An 8,761-nucleotide genomic window follows, 5' to 3' on the forward strand; every position below is an offset into this window, starting at 1 on the left:
TCATACCATGCATGCTTTTAGGCTTTGAAAATTACTTTTATATTCATCAATGTATTTGGAGTTTATCTTCTTATTTCTAATGTTTAAATTTTTCCATAATTTATAGAACAGGAACTTTTGAAGGACATTTAAACCATGTCCAGCTTTTTGTCACTCTAACAAATGAGGCGACAGCAACTTTACACATATTTGCAGGTGCACAATTTTCTGCTCAATGATTCATGGCCAAGTGTTAAAATCAATACTTGGCTTGAGCTTTCACAGAATAACTTTCTGGGATATAAAAATAAATCTTATATTTTGTCTGAAGGCAATTCTTTTCATTATAATTTAATATTGAAACCTTATTATGTAAATATAACACAAGGATATTATAGTGTAGGAACATTAATTACTCAACAGGGCGGGTGGTGTATTACTCTTGTGACCATAATACCGCAAATTTTCCATACAAGACAAACACTTCCTCTTCCTTGTGGAAGAATAGAGAACAAGATATTTTTGGATACTTCACTTTTCTTTAATCCCTTCTTATTCATATCCTTTAACAACAGTGAAACATTCTTCCTTATCTTAAAAGACTTAAATGGAAATTAAGTGTTAAAAATCATTTATTTCATTTTTAAAGATTATTATGTCTAACAGAGGTATTCTGCAAAGATTAGAATTATGATACAATTAATTTCTATTACATTTGTATTACTTTCTCAAATTTTATAAATGTGTGTTAAGTATATTATTTAAATTTTTATGAATGGTTTTATCAAAGATATTTCACTTTTTAAATAGTGTATCTACTATCAATGTCCTTATTAACTTTATAATTTTAAAATAAAGAACTTTTATAATAAAAGTTTCTATTTCATATTAGTGAATTACTAAATGAAGTTCTTGATATTTAACTTTGTATATAAATTTAGCAGGTTTTTCAAAACCATTACTGTAGCATTTTATTATTGATAATACATATAGATTTATATTTCATCACACCGAAAAGAGTTTCAACATATAAATCATGTAGAGAGTTTTTTGATTCAATTTACAGGTCAAATGCTTGATTATATTTAAACAAATGTACAAATATTAATAAATTCAAACAAATGCTAAGTTTATATTATTGACATTGGTTAAATAAGATGATTACCTATGTGATTACGTGAACAATGATGACACACAAATCATGGGGCTCCAGAAATGACCTACAGGTAGACATTCAGCTGTTTGGCCTTCCAAAGATAGAGGGTAAGGCCTCCGTGAAAATGCAGATTCTGATGATAAGGTAGCCTAGAGGCAACGGCACATCTCCTACCTTTGTATACTTGTTTGATTATAGTCACAGGATAAATTGCTAATGGTAGAATTGTCTTATTAAAAAGTATACATGTTTAAAATTTATAATAGACAACAATACATTGCCATCTAAGAATTCTGTACCAAATTACACGCTTACCTAGCAGTATAACTTACAAGTTTCTCTAAACCCTTACCAACATTGGACACTATCAAACTTTAAAATATCCCATCTGAGAGGCAGAAAATGTTATCTCAATCTTTTTTTGCATTTCATCAATTACAAATGAAGTTAATACTCTTTTAGTTCAATTTGTTTGTCTTTATTTTCTTAGAAACTCTTCATAACTATAGATAATTTTGGGGAGGGTATATTTCATCTGTTATTGATTTGTAAAAGTACTTTACATATTTAGGAATTATCCATATATTATTCACATGTGTGGCAAATAATTCCCCAGTTTATTGTCTTTGACTTTATTTATTTATTTATGTATTTATTTATTTAGTGGTGGTATAGAAACTTTTACATTTTCAAGTAGTAAAATTTATTAAGATCTCCTTTATGACTCCTTTATGCTGTGCTATGCTTAGAAAAGATTTCTGCACTTCAAGATGATAAATTATTCACCAGTATTATAAAATAATATTGAAATTTATTTTATGTAAGAATTAACATAGGAATCCAGCTTTAATATTTTATAAGTGGTTATTTATTTTTACACATATAACTGAAATACACATCTGTTTTGTACATCAAATTCCCTTTTTACATATTTACATTACTACTGGACTATTCCTTCACTACATTCAAAATTATGTTATTATTGTAGTGTGTTAATGTGTTTAACTATTTAGTAAGACATATACACCTTCATTGCTTTTAGTTTCCACACTTTTGTTCTGCATCACAGGTTTATGAGAAAAATTTAAAGTCATGTTTCAAAAAATAACATTTTAACATAGAAATACATTGAATTTGTAAACTAATTTAGGAATAAATGACACTTTCACAGTATTCAATTCTAATTGTGGTGAATATTGCCCATTTGTTTCCAGATCCAATCTCTACCCTCTGCACCTTGTTCTGAGCCCTGAGAGGCTGACCGTTATGGAGGACATCAGTGGGTTCCCTTGTTCTCTGGCTTCCTGGTTAGGATTGACCATGGGAAGCACCTTCAGGGCATGGGAGGGGGGCTGTATTCTTCTGCTGAAGGATACAGAGCCTATCCAAGTCTCTTGCCTACAGTTCTGAATCCTCTCTCCAGATTTAGTAGTGACGGCAGCCCTTGCTCTTCAGGTCATAGGGTGTGTGGATAATCCCTCTCTAGCTGTTGCTAGCTCCCGGATGCTTCATCATCATTGCTGGCTTCCTTTTAACCCTGCCCACACCTTGTAAACAGTCCTCTCATTAAACTCTTGTCAATCACCCCCTTTGAATATGTCATCTCTTTCTGCAGGAACTCTGATGGACACAAGTACATTTGGGATTTCAGGAACTCTTCATACAGCTCATTCTGTAACAGAGACTGATTATGAAACCTAGATGAGAACTGAGTACAAGTCATTTTAAGATGATAGCCAGAATCCATGAGAAAACTTGTAAGCAGGCGTGAAGTGGAGTATCAGAGGTCACTACTGAACTATGACGAGATTGAATTTGAAACTAATATTAGAAAAGACTTTAAATTTGCTGGCAATTATAGACAGGATGAATGCAAGCTTGCTAGATTTTTGCCAGTGAGTTATATTTCCAAGTCCTATGAGAGCGCCTGTTGGCTTGTATTGTGGAAATGAGGCATATTGGATGCACATATATTTATAATTGTTTTATCCTCTTGATAAATTGACCATATTATCACTATATTATGACCTTCTTTGTCTCCTATTGAAGTTTTTGACTGAAAGTCTATTTTGTTTGATATAAGAATACACGTTTTTAGTTTCTATTTACATGGAATGTGTTTTTCTATTATTTCACTTTGAGCCTATGTGTGTCCTAAAAGCTGAAATGAGTTTTTTTAGATAGCATGTAGTTGGGTCTTGTTGTTTTTTTTGTTTGTTTTTTTGCGGTACGCGGGCCTCTCACTGTTGTGGCCTCTCCCGTTGCAGAGCACAGGCTCCAGACGCGCAGGCTCAGCGGCCATGGCTCATGGGCCCAGCCGCTCCACGGCACGTGGGATCTTCCCGGACCGGGGCACGAACCCGCGTCCCCTGCATCGGCAGGCGGACTCTCAACCACTGTGCCACCAGGGAAGCCCCAGGTCTTGTTTTTTATTTTTTAACCCCATCAGCCACTCTGAGCCTTTTAATTGGATAATTTAATCCATTACATTTAAAGTAATTATCAATAGGTAAGGTCTTACTATTGCTAATTATCTTGTTAATTGTTTTCTGGCTGCTTTGTAGTTCCTTTGTTACTTTCTTCTTCTCTTGCTGTCTTCCTTTGTGAATTGAATGGTTTTAGATAGTAGTATAATTTGATTACCTTCTCTTTATTTTGTGTGTACTATTATAGGTTTTTGTTGTGTGTTACCTGAGATTTATTTGAAATATCTTACAGATATAACAGTATTTTACATTGATAACAACTTAATTTTTATTGCATACAAAAACTACCCTTTTACTCTCTCACCTACATTTTATTTTTTTGGTGTCACAATTTACATATTTCTATCCATTAAAAAGCTATTGTAGCTATAACTATTTTCAATACACTTGTCCCTTAACCTTTATAGTAAAGTAGTTAACACACTACCATATTACAATTAGAGCATTCTGAATGAAACTCTAAACTTACCTTTATTGGTGTGTTTGTATATTTTCATACTCTCATTTCAGCTTGAAAAACATCTGTCCGTGTTTCTTTTTCTTTTTTTTTTTGCGGTACGCCGGCCTCTCACTGCTGTGGCCTCTCCCGTTGCGGAGCACAGGCTCCGGACGTGCAGGCTCAGCGGCCATGGCTCACGGGCTCAGCCGCTCAGATCCTCCCGGAACAGGGCACGAACCCGTCTCCCCTGCATCAGCAGGCGGACTCTCAACCACTGCGCCACCAGGGAAGCCCAGGGAAGCCCTGTCAGTGTTTCTTTTAAGGCATGTCTAGTGGCTCTTGTTTCTTATGCAAAGTCTACCTCCCTTGTTTTCCTAAGGACTTACCTTATTGGGTAAAGTATACTTGGTTGGCAGTTTTTTCCCAACACTTTGAATAGATCATTCCATTCTCTCCTGGCCTGCAAAGTTTCTTCTGAAATATCATGATAGCCTTATCAAGGTTCCTTTGTATGAGAGAATTCTTTTCCTAAATTTTCCAATTTTTTTCTCTTGCTGTTTTTAAAATTCTCTCTTTGTCTTTGGTTTTAGACAATTTTATTACAATGTGTTTTGGAGAAGAACATTTCAGATTGAAATTTTGGGGTGACCTATTAATCTCATGAACTTACATGTCCAAATCTCTCCCCAGGTTTGGCAAGTTCTTCTTTACATAGCCATGACCTCTTTACGTAGCTTTTTACCCTTTCTTCTCTTCTCTTTCTGGGACTCCAATTTTGCATATATTGTTTCCCTTATTGTTGTCCTATCAGTCCCGTAGGCTTTATTTATTCCATTTCATCTTTTTTGTTTTTGAAACTCTGACTGGATAATTTGAAATGATCCGTCTTCACTTATTCTTTCTTCTGCTTGGTCCAGTCTGCTGTTGAAACTCTCTATTGAGTTTTCAGTTCAGTGATTGTATTCTTCAGCTCCAAAATTTCTGTTTCATTCCTTTTTATGTCTTCTATCTCTTTGTCAAGCTTCTTATTTTGTTCTTGTTGTTTTCCTGAGTTCATAAACTGGTTTTCTGTGCTCTCTTGTAGCTTTCAGAGCTTCTTTGGAAGGATTATCTTGAATTCTTTGTTGAGCTATTTCTGTATCTTCATTTTTGGGGGTCAGTTACTGGAAGTTTATTGTGTTTCTTTTTATTTAATAAATTTTATTTATTTATTTATTTATTTTTGGCTGTGTTGGGTCTCCTTTGCTGCATGTGGGCTTTCCCTAGTTGCGGCAAGAGGGGGCTATTCTTCGTGGCGGTGTGCGGGCTTCTCACGCAGTGGCTTCTCTTATTGCGGAGCATGGGCTCTAGGCATGTGGGCTTCAGTAGTTGTGGCACGCGGGCTCGGTAGTTGTGGCTCATGGGCTTAGTTGCTCCGCGGCAGGTGGGAGCTTCCCAGACCAGTGGTTGAACCCATGTCCCCTGCATTGGCAGGTGGATTCTCAACTATAGTGCCACCAGGGAAGCCCCTGTTGTGTTTCTTTAGTAGTGTCATGTTTTTCTGATTCTTTGTGATCCTTGTAGCTTTGCATATGTATCTGCACATTTCAAGAAGTAGTCACCTCTTCCAGATTTTATGGTATGATTGGTAAGGAAAGACCTTCACCTGTAGGTGGCGGCATGCCAGAGTGTGCTCTGACCCTGGGTCTAGAGGTAAAGATCATCACATGTGAGGGCTTACGCATAGCACAGGGAGATCAGCTCGGTGCTTTGTGACACCTGGAGGGGTGGGATAGGGAGGGGGGGAGGGAGGGAAACGCAAGAGGGAAGAGATATGGGAACATATGTATATGTATAACGGATTCACTTTGTTATAAAGCAGAAACTAACACACCATTGTAAAGCAATTATATTCCAATAAAGATGTAAAAAAAAAAGTGGGGGCTTCTGTTGGTTTTATTTTGGGGAAGGGGTCGTGGTGACTCACCAGCTCAGATCTCTGAGGTCTACATCAACAAGTGTGTGGTCCTTGGTGAACACGGAGAGGGTGGGGTCCTGCAGAGACTTTATAGGCTCTTGGGATCCTCAGTAGCACCTCCACGTCCAACAGTATGGAGCAGGATGGTGTGCGCACACTCAGCTGAAGGGGCTACCTGTAGGCGACTGTGTAGTGGCAGGGGCCAGTTTTAAACACATCTGTAGTGCTGGGGCCACTGTACTGGCGACTGCAGGGGCACAGCTGCAGGGGCCCTGGCTGTGGGTGTGCATTCCTGCGGCTGCAGATTCTCACCATGGGCTCATGGCAGTGGTTTCTGGTGATGGGGATTGGCTGGGGGAATGCAGCTATACAGCTAGAGGGCCTACCTGCAGGTGAGCCCAGTGCTACACCCAGTGACAAGAGGCAGCGTCGGATTTGGGCCCACAAGCAACTGTAGAGGCCATGGCTGTCAATGTGCCCTCCTGTGGCTGTACAGTCTCCCCATGGGTATGTGTTTGGCAGTGGTGGTCAGTGATGGGAGTAAGCCCAGGGGCACATAGGTATGTAGATGCAGGGGCCCACTGTAGTAATATAGGCCAGTGAAAGGAGAGAGGGTGAGATCTGGGCTTACAAGCAGTTGCAGGGGTCCTGGTTGACTTTTACTATTGTTTTGATTGTTTGATTTTTGCATCTTGGATTGTTTGTTTTTCTTTGTTTTAAATTACCAAATTGCTCATTGCTAGAATTTTGGGAGAAGGAAGTTTTGAAATTTTTCTTTATTCTACCATTTAGTCATATAAATTTCTTAAATAGCTGTCCCTGCTTAGGTTAATTTTGGGGCATGGGATATTTTCCAATAGAGCATTCTGGTCAACATTAACAGAGAGCTGCAATGAAAGATATTTTACAAACAGATTTAATAATTTACTTCTTTATGTGTAACTGTTTTAAAACTCAGGAACATGTTTCTAAGGAGTGAAACAGGCTGTTGTAATAATATTTAAGCAATGCCTGTGAATAATCTGATTCAGTTCTTTCTCAAGGCAAAATATAATTTTAAGAGGCTTCTGAAATCCTTTGCTTTCACTTTAGTTATATTATCCCAAGACAATAAAATTTGTTGGGAATTTCATGTTGCAGAGGGACTGTTGATGTGTAAGTTAAAGGAGAGTGTTTCATAGAAATTCTGAGGAATTTTAGTTTCCCCAGATCTGTTCAACTGTCAATGAACAGATGAAATATTTGGAAATTTCTAAGGCTAACTGCGAAGATTTAGAAGGTCTCAAAGAGAACAGAAGAGTACAGAATTTTTAAGGAGAGTGGAAATGGCCATCATTTTCTAAAATTAATTTTTATTGGAGTATAGTATCTTTACAATGTTGTGTTAGTTTCTACTGTACAGCAAGATGAATCAGCTATACATATACATACACCCCCTCTTTTTTGGATCTCCTTCCCATTTAGGTCACCACAGAGCATTGACTAGAGTTCCCTGTGCTATACAGTAGGTTCTCATTAGTTGTCTATTTTATACATAGTATCAATAGTGTATATATGTCAGTCCCAGTCTCCCAATTCCTCCCACCCCTCCCCCTTGGTGTCCGTACATCTGTTCTCTATGTCTGTGTCTTTATTTCTGCTGTGCCAATAAGATCATCTATACCATTTTTTCTAGATTCCATATGTATATGTTAATATACGACATTTGTTTTTCTCTTTCTGACTTCACTCTGTATGACACTCTCTAGATCCATCCATGTCTCTACAAATGACCCAATTTCGTTCCTTTTTATGGTCAAGTAATATTCCATTGTATATATTTACCACATCTTCTTTATCCATTCCTCTTTGATGGACATTTAGGTTGCTTCCATGTGGAAATGGCCATCTTTAGTTAAGTTAGGATAGATATATGGAATTGTTAATTTACAACTGTGTGTACTTCCAAAGTATTAGTTTTAATAAGTACTAAATAATCTTTAAATTATTTAGAATATGTAAAATATCTCCCCATAGAAATAAATAGGCCCTCAAATTAACACAAAAATTTGTTTAACCCATCAGAATTGTGAGGTGTTTGCTAATAGCTTATTCAGGCTATCTTTTTGTAAGTGGAGAGAGAGATTGTGTAGAGAGACTTGGGTAACATAGAGAGACTTGGGTAACCGTCAGTTGGTCAATCAGGCGACTGAGCAGTCACAACTCAGAGGAGGTGTGTACATGATACAATGTTATTATTTCCCAACAACGTCCTCTACTGTGCTGTGTCAAACTTCTCTTCCCTGCTGGGTACCAGCTATTTTAATAATAATTTGGCAGATCCCTTGGTTTTCAGGTCACTTTCACTTGTTAAATTTCCACTCTAGGACTTCCCTGGCAGTCCAGTGGTTAAGACTCCGTGCTTCCACTGCAGGGGCATGGGTTCAATCCCTGGTTCGGGAAGTTTGTGTGGTATGACCAACAACAAAAAATTTTCCACTCTAGTCTTATCTATCTTAAAGCTGATTTCACATATCTTATTTATATTTATTTCCCCCTTCTGCAATGGATCTTCTAACCCACTGCACCACAGGCATAGGCCATGGCCTGAGGAATCTGCAGCAAAGGAAGGAGGATGTGTTCTGCTCTTTGAATACATTTCCTCTTTGAAATAGCTCCTTCCTTCCGGCTTCTGCATTTGGCCTCTGTTTTAGGGCACACGGACGAGAAACAGAGAGGAGACTGGTCATTCTATGGTTTTGGCC

This window comes from Globicephala melas, chromosome 10 (genome assembly GCF_963455315.2).
Source record: "Globicephala melas chromosome 10, mGloMel1.2, whole genome shotgun sequence".
In the NCBI taxonomy this organism is placed as follows: domain Eukaryota; kingdom Metazoa; phylum Chordata; class Mammalia; order Artiodactyla; family Delphinidae; genus Globicephala; species Globicephala melas.